We start from the raw sequence: 14541 nt of genomic DNA on the forward strand, positions 1-14541 counted from the left end.
AGAAATAATGTATCCCTGTGCCTCCCTTCAGTTATACAGCATCCTATAGAAATAATGTCTCCCTGTGCCTCCCTTCAGTTATACAGCATCCTATAGAAATAATGTCCCCCTGTGCAGTTATACAGCATCCTATAGAAATAATGTCTCCCTGTGCCTCCCTTCAGTTATACAGCATCCTATAGAAATAATGTCCCCCTGTGCCTTCCTTCAGTTATATAGCATCCTATAGAAATAATGTCCCCCTGTGCCTCTCTTCAGTTATACAGCATCCTATAAAAATAATGTCCCCCTGTGCCTCCCTTCAGTTACACAGCATCCTATAGAAATAATGTCTCCCTGTGCTTCCTTTCAGTTATACAGCATCCTATAGAAATAATGTCTCTCTGTGCCTCCCTTCAGTTATACAGCATCCTATAAAAATAATGTCCCTCTGTGCTTCCTTTCAGTTATACAGCATCCTATAGAAATAATGTCTCCCTGTGCCTCCCTTCAGTTATACAGCATCCTATAAAAATAATGTCTACCTGTGCCTCCCTTCAGTTATACAGCATCCTATAGAAATAATATCCCCCTGTGCATCCCTTCAGTTATACAGCATCCTATAGAAATTATGTCCCCCTGTGCTTCCCTTCAGTTATACAGCATCCTATGGAAATACTGTCCCCCTGTGCTTCCCTTCAGTTATACAGCATCCTATAGAAATAATGTCTCCCTGTGCCTCCATTCAGTTATACAGCATCCTATAGAAATAATGTCTCCCTGTGCCTCCCTTCAGTTATACAGCATCCTATAGAAATAATGTCCCCCTGTGCTTCCCTTCAGTTATACAGCATCCTATAGAAATAATGTCTCCCTGTGCCTCCCTTCAGTTATACAGCATCCTATAGAAATAATGTCTCCCTGTGCCTCCCTTCAGTTATACAGCATCCTATAAAAATAATGTCTCCCTGTGCCTCCCTTCAGTTATACAGCATCCTATAGAAATAATGTCTCCCTGTGCCTCCCTTCAGTTATACAGCATCCTATAGAAATAATGTCTCCCTGTGCCTCCCTTCAGTTATACAGCATCCTATAGAAATAATGTCCCCCTGTGCTTCCTTTCAGTTATACAGCATCCTATAGAAATAATGTCTCCCTGTGCCTCCCTTCAGTTATACAGCATCCTATAGAATAATGTCTCCCTGTGCCTCCCTTCAGTTATACAGCATCCTATAGAAATAATGTCTCCCTGTGCCTCCCTTCAGTTATACAGCATCCTATAAAAATAATGTCTCCCTGTGCCTCCCTTCAGTTATACAGCATCCTATAGAATAATGTCTGCCTGTGCCTCCCTTCAGTTATACTGCATCCTATAGAAATAATGTCTCCCTGTGCCTCCCTTCAGTTACACAGCATCCTATAGAAATAATGTCTCCCTGTGCTTCCCTTCAGTTATACTGCATCCTATAGAAATAATGTCTCCCTGTGCCTCCCTTCAGTTATACAGCATCCTATAGAAATAATGTCCCCCTGTGCAGTTATACAGCATCCTATAGAAATAATGTCCCCCTGTGCTTCCTTTCAGTTATACAGCATCCTATAGAAATAATGTCTCCCTGTGCCTCCCTTCAGTTATACAGCATCCTATAGAATAATGTCTCCCTGTGCCTCCCTTCAGTTATACAGCATCCTATAGAAATAATGTCTCCCTGTGCCTCCCTTCAGTTATACAGCATCCTATAAAAATAATGTCTCCCTGTGCCTCCCTTCAGTTATACAGCATCCTATAGAAATAATGTCTCCCTGTGCCTCCCTTCAGTTATACAGCATCCTATAGAAATAATGTATCCCTGTGCCTCCCTTCAGTTATACAGCATCCTATAGAAATAATGTCTCCCTGTGCCTCCCTTCAGTTATACAGCATCCTATAGAAATAATGTCCCCCTGTGCAGTTATACAGCATCCTATAGAAATAATGTCTCCCTGTGCCTCCCTTCAGTTATACAGCATCCTATAGAAATAATGTCCCCCTGTGCCTTCCTTCAGTTATATAGCATCCTATAGAAATAATGTCCCCCTGTGCCTCTCTTCAGTTATACAGCATCCTATAAAAATAATGTCCCCCTGTGCCTCCCTTCAGTTACACAGCATCCTATAGAAATAATGTCTCCCTGTGCTTCCTTTCAGTTATACAGCATCCTATAGAAATAATGTCTCTCTGTGCCTCCCTTCAGTTATACAGCATCCTATAAAAATAATGTCCCTCTGTGCTTCCTTTCAGTTATACAGCATCCTATAGAAATAATGTCTCCCTGTGCCTCCCTTCAGTTATACAGCATCCTATAAAAATAATGTCTACCTGTGCCTCCCTTCAGTTATACAGCATCCTATAGAAATAATATCCCCCTGTGCATCCCTTCAGTTATACAGCATCCTATAGAAATAATGTCCCCCTGTGCTTCCCTTCAGTTATACAGCATCCTATGGAAATACTGTCCCCCTGTGCTTCCCTTCAGTTATACAGCATCCTATAGAAATAATGTCTCCCTGTGCCTCCATTCAGTTATACAGCATCCTATAGAAATAATGTCTCCCTGTGCCTCCCTTCAGTTATACAGCATCCTATAGAAATAATGTCCCCCTGTGCTTCCCTTCAGTTATACAGCATCCTATAGAAATAATGTCTCCCTGTGCCTCCCTTCAGTTATACAGCATCCTATAGAAATAATGTCTCCCTGTGCCTCCCTTCAGTTATACAGCATCCTATAAAAATAATGTCTCCCTGTGCCTCCCTTCAGTTATACAGCATCCTATAGAAATAATGTCTCCCTGTGCCTCCCTTCAGTTATACAGCATCCTATAGAAATAATGTCTCCCTGTGCCTCCCTTCAGTTATACAGCATCCTATAGAAATAATGTCCCCCTGTGCTTCCTTTCAGTTATACAGCATCCTATAGAAATAATGTCTCCCTGTGCCTCCCTTCAGTTATACAGCATCCTATAGAATAATGTCTCCCTGTGCCTCCCTTCAGTTATACAGCATCCTATAGAAATAATGTCTCCCTGTGCCTCCCTTCAGTTATACAGCATCCTATAAAAATAATGTCTCCCTGTGCCTCCCTTCAGTTATACAGCATCCTATAGAATAATGTCTGCCTGTGCCTCCCTTCAGTTATACTGCATCCTATAGAAATAATGTCTCCCTGTGCCTCCCTTCAGTTACACAGCATCCTATAGAAATAATGTCTCCCTGTGCTTCCCTTCAGTTATACTGCATCCTATAGAAATAATGTCTCCCTGTGCCTCCCTTCAGTTATACAGCATCCTATAGAAATAATGTCCCCCTGTGCAGTTATACAGCATCCTATAGAAATAATGTCCCCCTGTGCCTCCCTTCAGTTATACAGCATCCGATAGAAATAATGTCCCCCTGTGCCTCCCTTCAGTTATACAGCATCCTATAGAAATAATGTCCCCCTGTGCCTCCCTTCAGTTATACAGCATCCTATAGAAATAATGTCCCCCTGTGCCTCCCTTCAGTTATACAGCATCCTATAGAAATAATGTCCCCTGTGCTTCCCTTCAGTTATACAGCATCCTATAGAAATAATGTCCCCCTGTGCCTCCCTTCAGTAACACAGCATCCTATAGAAATAATGTCTCCCTGTGCTTCCCTTCAGTTATACTGCATCCTATAGAAATAATGTCTCCCTGTGTCTCCCTTCAGTTATACAGCATCCTATAGAAATAATGTCCCCGTGTGCAGTTATACAGCATCCTATAGAAATAATGTCCCCCTGTGCCTCCCTTCAGTTATACAGCATCCTATAGAAATAATGTCCCCCTGTGCCTCCCTTCAGTTATACAGCATCCTATAGAAATAATGTCCCCCTGTGCCTCCCTTCAGTTATACAGCATCCTATAGAAATAATGTCCCCCTGTGCCTCCCTTCAGTTACACAGCATCCTATAGAAATAATGTCTCCCTGTGCTTCCCTTCAGTTATACTGCATCCTATAGAAATAATGTCTCCCTGTGCCTCCCTTCAGTTATACAGCATCCTATAGAAATAATGTCCCCCTGTGCAGTTATACAGCATCCTATAGAAATAATGCCCCCCTGTGCCTGCCTTCAGTTACACAGCATCCTATAGAAATAATGTCTCCCTGTGCCTCCCTTCAGTTATACAGCATCCTATAGAAATAATGTCCCCCTGTGCAGTTATACAGCATCCTATAGAAATAATGCCCCCCTGTGCCTGCCTTCAGTTATACAGCATCCTATAGAAATAATGTCTCCCTGTGCCTCCCTTCAGTTATACAGCATCCTATAGAAATAATGTCTCCCTGTGCCTCCCTTCAGTTATACAGCATCCTATAGAAATAATGTCTTCCTGTGCCTCCCTTCAGTTATACAGCATCCTATAGAAATAATGTCCCCCTGTGCCTCCCTTCAGTTATACAGCATCCTATAGAAATAATGTCCCCCTGTGCCTCCCTTCAGTTATACAGCATCCTATGGAAATAATGTCTCCCTGTGCTTTCCTTCAGTAATACAGCATCCTATAGAAATATATATTTTTTTAATTCTGTGGAAGTATAGTTGAAAAACAATGTCTGACTTTCATTTGTTCATTCTCATAGATCTTTTATTTATTATTACTTTTGTCAGTCAAGTTATTTCTGTGACCATTGTGGGTTTTTCTGTCATTAAACGAGGTGTACCAACAATTTTGACCACGTGTTTAAAATGATGTTTTTACATTTACATCCATATTCATTAAATAAATTGAGTAGTACATTTACATTGCCCATCTCTACAGCTTGTGTGGTCTTGTTCAGTCGCAGGAATAATAGCGTTTGCTACTTACCTCTCATACACTCAGCATAAACCATATGTTAAGGGAAAATTATAGATATAGCTTTACAATAGTGATTCCAAGTGATTTGTTATGTTCCTATCCCTTGACTTCTACGTTTTTACTGCCATCATATATGCTTTAAAATACCTCAAAAGTGGAGATCCCAAAAATCAGGAACTCGAGCAGAATGTAAATTTAGGCCGGGGTCAGACCTAACGTATAAGTACGGTCCATTTTTTATGGCCGAGATACGCAGAAATGTTTCCGAACAGTGATTCATATTCAATGTGGGGATGTGATTTTTTCTCCAAAAAGTATCCGTGTGTCATCCGTATAGTATGCGTATGGCATCCGTATGGTGAAATTTAGACAATTATATATATAGATACATATATATATACTAGATTGTGGCCCAATTCTAACGCATCGGGTATTCTAGAATATGCATGTCCCCGTAGTATTTGGACAATGATGATTCCAGAATTCGCGGCAGACTGTGCCCGTCGCTGATTGGTCGAGGCAACCTTTATGACATCATCGTCGCCATGGCAACCATTATGACATCATCGTCGCTGTGCCCGTTGCTGATTGGTCGAGGCCTGGCGGCCTCGACCAATCAGACGCGGGATTTCTACGTCGATGCTGTGCCGGTCTCTGATTGGTCGAGGCCTGGTGGCTTCGACCAGTCAGAGACGCGGGATTTCCAGGACAGACAGACAGACAGAAAGACAGACAGACAGACAGAAAGACAGACAGACAGACAGACGGAAAAACCCTTAGACAATTATATATATAGATATATAAATATATATATATACTAGACTGTGGCCCGATTCTAACGCATCGGGTATTCTAGAATATGCATGTCCCCGTAGTATATGGATAATGATGATTCCAGAATTCGCGGCCGCCAGGCCTCGACCAATCAGACACGCAGGATGTCTACGTCCTTTATGACATCATCGTCGCTGTGCCCGTTGCTGATTGGTCGAGGCCTGGCGGCCTCGACCAATCAGAGAGCCGGGATTTCCAGGACAGACAGAAAGACAGACAGACAGACAGACAGAAAGACAGACAGACAGACAGACGGAAAAACCCTTAGGCAATTATATATATAGATATATATATGTCAGTCAGACACATATACACATATATATATATATATATACTAGATTGTGGCCCGATTCTAACGCATCGGGTATTCTAGAATATGCATGTCCCTGTAATATATGGACAATGATGATTCCAGAATTCGCGGCAGACTGTGTCCGTCGCTGATTGATCGAGGCAACCTTTATGACATCATCGTCGCCATGGCAACCATTATGACATCATCGTCGCTGTGCCCGTTGCTGAGTCCAATCAGAGACGCAGGATGTCTACGTCCTTTATGACATCATCGTCGCTGTGCCCGTTGCTGATTGGTCGAGGCCGCCAGGCAATCTAGTATATATATCTATATATATAATTGTCTAAGGGTTTTTCCGTCTGTCTGTCTGTCTGCATGTATGTCTGTCTGTCCTGGAAATCCCGGCTCTCTGATTGGTCGAGGCCGCCAGGCCTCGACCAATCAGAGACGGGCACAGCATCGACGTAGAAATCCTGCGTCTCTGATTGGTCGAGGCCGCCAGGCCTCGACCAATCAGCAACGAGCACAGCGACGATGATGTCATAAAGGACGTAGATATCCCGCGTCTCTGATTGGTCGAGGCCGCCAGGCCTCGACCAATCAGCAACGGGCACAGCGACGATGATGTCATAATGGTTGCCATGGCGACGATGATGTCATAAAGGTTGCCTCGACCAATCAGCGACGGGCACAGTCTGCCGCGAATTCTGGAATCATCATTGTCCATATACTACGGGGACATGCATATTCTAGAATACCCGATGCGTTAGAATCGGGCCACAGTCTAGTATCTATATATATAATTGTCTAAGGGTTTTTCCGTCTGTCTGTCTGTCTGTCTGTCTGTCTGTCCTGGAAATCCCGGCTCTCTGATTGGTCGAGGCCTGGCGGCCTCGACCAATCAGAGAGCCGGGATTTCCAGGACAGACAGACAGACAGACAGAAAGACAGACAGACAGACAGACAGACGGAAAAACCCTTAGGCAATTATATATATATATATATACAGTATATATATATATATATATATATATATATATATATATATATATATATTTAATACAGAGCTAGATAGCAGAAAAGCCAGTAATTCAGTTGCCGGCTTTTGCTATCGCCTTACCAAACCTGACAGGATATGAGACATGGCTTGCATACAGTAAACCATCTTATATCCCTTATATTTTTACATATTCCTCAATAATAATGTTAGTAGTTTGTGTGTGCAAAATTTTGGAGCTCTAGGTGTTAAAATAAATGGTTAAATCACGGAAAAAACTGTCGTGGACTCCTGCGTAATTTTCTTCTCTGCCAGAGTGGGAAAGCCAGTGACTGAGGGCAGATATTAATAGCCTAGAGAGGGACCATGGTTATTGCCCCCCCCCCCCGGCTAAAAACATCTGCCCCCAGCCACCCCAGCAATGGCGCATCTGTAGGATGTGCCTATTCTGGCACTTAGCCTCTCTCTTCCCACTCCCCTGTAGCAGTGGGATATGGGGTAATAAGGGGTTAATGTCACCTTGCTATTGTGTGTATATATATATATATATATATATATATACCTATACTATGTGTAGACATTTATTTTAGCTATTCTATTCTAACCTGTCAGTGTGATTTTACTGTACACCGCGCTGAATTACCGGCTTTTCTATAGGACACCGCTGCGTATTCCTCACAAGTCACACGCATGGTCCGTGTGTAATCCGTATTTTTCTCGCCCCCATAGACTTTCATTGGCGTATTTTTGGAGGAATACGCTGACAATCGCAGCATGCTGCGATTTTCTCAGCCTGTAAAATACAGCCGAGAAATATACGGCTGATGGAAGCTGCCCCATAGAGAAACATTGGTCCTTGTGCAATGCATTGTTTTTGCGCCTCACCCTCGTCCCTATTTCTCTCTAGGGTGACGCCGGCCTTATACTTAAAAAGCTGCGAAGACTTGAACAGCATTCATGGCACAGTTTGGGGGACGCTGCTGCTCAGATTCCACCAAGTAAACAAGTATGTAGAAATTGATGATTTGGAAGTTGCTGAAGTCCTCCAATCACAAGTACAGCTCTTGATAGAACTGCAAGAACAGTTGATTTATATAAGAAAAGCTCTCAACATTTCCAAAAAGAAACTATATAGTCACGGCCAAAAGCGTTGGCACCCTTGAAATTGTTCCAGAAAATGATGTATTTCTTCTAGAAAAGTATTGCAATTGCACATGTTTTTTTATACCCATGTTTATTTCCTTTATGTGTATTGAAACAACACAATAAAAACGTAGCAAAAAAGGCCATTTGGACACAATGTCACATAAAACCTCCAAAATGGGCAGGACAAAATTTTCGTCACCTTTTCAAAATTGTGGGTAAGCAACTTTGTTTTAAGCATGTGATGAGCATGCAAACTCACCTGTGGCAAGTAATAGGTGTGGGCAATAAGAAAAGTATACCTAAAATCAGATAAAATGGGAGATGTTGACTCAATCTGCACATTGTGTCTCTGTATGTGCCACACGAACTGATGGAGAACAGAAAGAAGAGAAAGGAATTGTCTGAGGACATGAGAACCAAAATTGTTGAAAAATGTCAACAATCTCAAGGTTACAAGTAGTGATGAGCGAATATACTCGTTACTCGAGATTTCCCGAGCACGCTCGGGTGACCTCCGAGTATTTTTTAGTGCTCGGAGATTTAGTTTTTATTGCCGCAGCTGAATGATTTACATCTGTTAGCCAGCATAAGTACATGTGGGGATTTCCTAGCAACCAGGCAACCCCCACATGTACTTATACTGGCTAACAGATGTAAATCATTCAGCTGAGTGCGGCAATAAAATCTAAATCTCCGAGCACTAAAAAATACTTGGAGGTCACCCGAGCGTGCTCGGAAAATCTCGAGTAAAGAGTATATTTGCTCATCACTAGTTACAAGTCCATCTCCGAAGATCTTGATGATCTTTTTGTCCACGGCGCACAACTTAATCAAGAAGTTTACAACCCATAGCACTGTAGCTAATCTCCCTGGACGTGGATGGCAGAGAAAAATGGATAAAATGTTGCAATGCTGGATAGTCTTGATGGTGGGTAAGCAGCCCCAATCATGTTCCAAAGAAATTCAAGCTGTCCTGCAGGGTGCATCAGTGTCAGCATGAACTATCCGACAACATTTCAATTACATTAAATGCTATGGCAGGAGATCCAGAGACATAAAAAAGCTAGATTGCAGTTTGCCACAATGTACATGAGCAAGCCAAAATCCTTCTGGGAAAGCATCTTGTGGACAGATGAGACCAAGATACGATTTTGGGTAGCACATCATTCTACTCTTTACTAAAAATGGAATGAGGACTACAAAGAGAAGGACACTGTACCTACTGTCAAATATGGTGGAAATACAAATATGTTTTGGGGTTATTTTGCTGCCTCTGACCCTGGGTGCTGATTCTATGTGGAAGACATCAGGAAATCTGAAGGTTACCAAACTATTTTGGATGACACTGTAGTGTTCATTGTAGGAAAGCTGGGCTTGCATCGTAAGTCATGGGTCTTCCAGGAGGACAATGTCCCCACATGCACTTCAATAAGCATTTGAGATTTCTGCTGTGACCAGCAGTGAGTACGGATTTAAATCCTATTGAACACCCGTGGAGAGATCCTAAAATGATTGTATTGAGAAGACAGCCTTCAAGTATGAGACTCCTGGAACAGTTTGCAAAAAAAGAGTGGTCGAAATTTACAGTTTCGAAGTGGAAAAAGCTTGTTGATGATTAAAGGAAGTGACTGATTGCACTTGTTTACTCCAATGGGTGTGCAACCAAATATTAAGCTGAGGGTGCCAACAAGTTTGTCTGGCTCATTTTGGTTTTTTTTTTGTGAAATTATCTCCATTTTGCCTTTTTTCTCTCTTCTTTGTGTTGTTCCAATACACACAAAGGAAATAAGCATATGTATAACAAAACATGTGTAATTGCAATCATTTTCTGGGAGAAATACTTCATTATCTGGAACAATTTCAAGGGTGCCAACACTTTTGGCCATGACTGTATAAGCATGATGAAAGGCATTCAATTCTCAGGAAACTTCAATCTGATGAAATATGTGATGGTGAAGTTTGTTTAAGCAGGTATGACAATTTTTTGAATCAAAGATGAATGAAATTTGGCACTCAATTTTTGAGATGAAAAGCTTCTTAGTTTATTGATGCATCCAGACAAACAAAACCGCTAAAAACGTTTTCGGTCCACACCGGACCTTCGTCAGAGCGTTTCTTAGACATTGACTGGATGAGGAAGCTAATAAGCCTGAATGAGCGTCAGCCAGAGCACGGGATATAGGAGCTGCAGTCTGCTGCAGGATCACAAAGGAAGGTGAAGCGCCAGAGGAGAGGCACAAAGCTTGGAGGGAGTAACGGCACTGGATCCTGAGCACTAGTAGTGCAGAGCAGAGGAGAGAAGCTTTTCTTCTCAAAAATTGAGTGCCAAGTTTCATTCATCTTTAATATACGGGGAGGACACCCTACTTGAGCACCGCCAACCCTCATATCTACTGAGTGCCGTCTTTCCTCACCGTAACTTTTGAATCAATACATTTCTAATCAACTTTTGAAGAGGAAGGAGGGGGCGCAGAATTATGTGTTGGCATAGGGTGCAGAAATCTGGCCCTGGACATGCACTCCAATATAAGTAGTGAATAAATATGTAAATAATTGACATTGATACATAAATAATGTAAATAATGGACATTGAAGTGCATATCAGAATTGTGAATAAAAGCTACAAATATGGCAGTTTATTAAACAGGGGGTAGAAGTGCACTGATGCAGGGATATTCATTCACAATTCATAAGCTTCCTGGATAATCCAAGTAAATTAGAATTCACAAGAATCATGGGGGGCACATACGAGTGATGAGTCAATCCAGTGAATGAGTCAATGCAGTGCCCTTCCGGGCAAAGGGAAAAGATTATCCACAGACAGGGGACACCAAGGTCCCTAGCTCACACCAAGAAAGCAATGTAAAAAACCCTTTATTAAGGAAGGGTTGCAAAATACTCTAATAGTGCCATTGTAAAATACCGGCATGAAAAATGTGTAACAATAATAGTCAATGCCAGTAAATTAGAATATAATTGTATGCTGCATATGAGAATTTTACTGCACTAGGGAAATACACTCCTCTGGGACTTCACTTGACCACACTCGAAGAAAAGCATAAAAATCTTCAAATCCGTAGAGGTACACAATCACATATATGAAAATGAGTGTGTCGGTAGTGATCAAACTCACGAATATGCCTTCAATTACTGTTCGGAATGGACCAGTGATTTTGTTATCATTTTTGCAATTTGCTCACTATTCTCTGTATATGTATAATTGAAAGCGAATGCTCAACATTTTTACTTCTCCTGGAGCTCTCTGTAAATATTTGACATTTATTAATGGAATCTGTCACCAGTTTTTTGCCACCTAATTTGAGAGAAACGTAATATAGAGACAGAAACCCTATTACTTTCTGGACTACTTGTAATGCCAATAAAATCACTGATTTATCAAACACGAGATTATCAATGATTTTATAAAAAATACAATTTTCACTCCAGTAAGTGATACATTGCTGGAATCATGGTCTATGCCTTAACATGATGCTGGGGTATGGGTTATAATAAAACCCGGTGACAGATTGCCTTTAAGCGTTAGCAACCTTTTTTAAGGGATCTAACTATTTGTCATCTGGGTAACTCCTTTGCCTAAACTTTACAAACATTTAATCCAGTCTCTGTTTAGCAATAACATCAACACCAATACTCCTAATCCACAGTAACTGACTGTAGGATAAAGAGCATAATATTTACTTTGGATGGAAGCTAGTGAAAGAGAACAAATTATTGCAATCAGCTTATTAGCTTAGCTTATTTTTTTTATTAATTTAGTGTCATTAAGGCCCCCATTGGGGCTCACAATCTAAATTCCTTATCAGTATGTCGTTAAAGTGTAGGAGTAAACACAGGGAGAAAATACAAACTACTTGCAGATATTGTCCTTTGTGTGATTTGAACCCAGGTCCCCACTTAGCCACCATGCTGCGCCCTACTGTAGTCAGTAGGTTTCACAAACCAATCCCTGTTCAAAACATTTCCAAATCTATAACATATCCTGTCCAGAAAAGAAATTCACTCAGTAAAATGGGCAAGAGTAAATGTAACTTTCTGCGTATTCCTCCAATCTGCCAGTCCAGATCAAGAAAATATCATCTATGCACCTCCACCACCTCAGAACCTTGCTGAAGTGGTGGGATACATAGAAGAATGAGTCCTCAAGAAATGACATGTATATGTTGGCTTATGTAGGTACCATAGTTGAGCCCATTGTGGTGCCACATAATTGAAAAAAAAAAACTCGCTGTCAAAGGAAAAGTAATTACAGTAAAGCACAATAATTAAAAGGACAGAATAAAATCCTTGGGTTTTAGCACAAAAGTAGTTAAAATTTAATGTGCTGACCACTGCAGCTGGACTTCTTTCATGTGTGTGTAAACTAACTTTGTTGAAGATCAAAATGGCCCCTTCTGGTAACAATAGACCTGCAATCTTAGCAAAAAAAAACACCTGAAGTGTCTATAATATATGATAATGTATATGAGGGTAGATTAATAGCAACGGTATGTAAAATCAAGATAATGGCACTATGGGAAGGAATGGATCCCATCACAGCCAGACAGTTGGTCTGCCTGGTGGTTTGGAGGTTTGTGGATCTTGCCAAGATGTAAATACAACTTATACCCATCAGTGTCCCCTAATTGCTTCAGTAATTTAGAAATATAATCCAATGTGTCTATGACACCAAACGCACTACACTTGTCAGCAGCCATGAGGCCGCTGGCATGGACTAGCTGTTCCTAGGCAGTGATCATTGCCCTGTTAATGCTAGGGTGTGGTAATGAAAGTCCTTTCTCCTGTTCCCTAAGTGAATTGATGTCTAACTTGACCATTGAATTGCTGAAGGTAAAGTTAGAGGAGCAAAATCACTCTTCAGTGAAAGACCCACATCAGTGAGATTTAGTTCAGTCTCTCCTGTATTGATGGTATACCTGATTGTTCCACAAAATCTGATTTAAGCTTGATGAATCTGAAGAATTTATGCAGGTCCAGTGCAAGCTCAAACTAATTATTAAGTCTGCTTGGGCAAAATGTAAAGGGAATCTGTCAGCAGGGTTTTGCCACCTCATCTCAGAGCAGTACGATGTAGGAAAATAGACCCTGATTCCAAAGATGTGTCGGTTAGATTACTGGGTGCAGCCATTCTGACACAATCAGAACTTTTAGATTTAGAATGGAGCAGAGCTGAGGAAGCTGTCCCCGCCCACACCAGGCTATCCATGTGCAAAGTCCATAGACAGTTAGCTGCGTAGTTGTCGGACTGGTTATAAATCCTTCACAGTTAGTAAACAACAGCATGCACTTTGACAGGTGACACATCCTTGAAATCTGTGTCCCAGCTTCTATCTCCTGCTGTCTTCAGATCACATATCAAAAACCTGCTGACAGATTCCCCTTAAGGCCTGTATTCATTAGGGACATTTGAGCAGTGGTTAAAGTGGTTGAAGAAATAGTCATTATGGTTTCATTTTAGTTATTTCCTTATTTTAAATATTTGGATCACTTTCTTTGGTGGTGGCTCTTTTAGTTCATGCCACTTGTGTTCTCTTCAGCCACCTCTGGTGTGAGATTGGTCATGTTGCTAAGTCCTTAAAAATTGAGATTAATGTGAAGAAGAATCATCAGCAGAAATCCCATAGGACAGCCCTGGTTTAGATTTATATTTAATCGAGATGATCTTTTGTGTGTTTCTTCTTTTTGAATTGTTCCTTGATCTGGAAAGACATCTTATTGCCATTATTTGCCAAGAATATACAGGGCCGTTTTTAGTAATCACAAATGTCAGTCTGACTTTTTTTCTTTTAATATCCTCAAAGTCCATGCTTAATTTACCAACACAGATGGAAATCTCCATTATAAGTTTTTTCAAAATCATCGTCAGTTAGTAGTTACTTAAAGAGAACCTGTTATCAGGATTTAGCCCTATCAACTTAAGTCATGGCCATAATGGCCCGTGACGCTGATTAATCTGATACCTGATGTGAAGGGATCCGCTCAGTGGTTGATTAGTACTCACCTTGTGAAGTTTTATAAAATTGTAGTGCAATTTCTCCTGAGTATGCCAATACCCACTATGTGGGGAAAACCACAAGTTATCTACAATGTCAGGTAATAATGATTTCACATTCATGTCCTTGAGGTTGCACACAAATGTCCCTTAGATAGCAATGCACCTTTATAGTTGTTACCACTCATCAGTCCAACAATTGAGATATGATTTAAACTCCAATAGAGTATGCAGACATAAGCAGTAAAGATAGTACTGGTGTCTTTCTCCTGTTTTTGGGACTTAAAAATGGCAGCTATTGGGAATTTTTCTTTCCTATGTCATATGCTCCATGCTGTAGGACCAGCCATGTATGCTTTTTAAAGACCTAGTGTTACTACAGAAGCAGGAAACCAGAAATCGTAGCAGAGGAGACTCGGG

This window comes from Ranitomeya imitator, chromosome 4, assembly GCF_032444005.1.
Source record: "Ranitomeya imitator isolate aRanImi1 chromosome 4, aRanImi1.pri, whole genome shotgun sequence".
In the NCBI taxonomy this organism is placed as follows: Eukaryota; Metazoa; Chordata; class Amphibia; order Anura; family Dendrobatidae; genus Ranitomeya; species Ranitomeya imitator.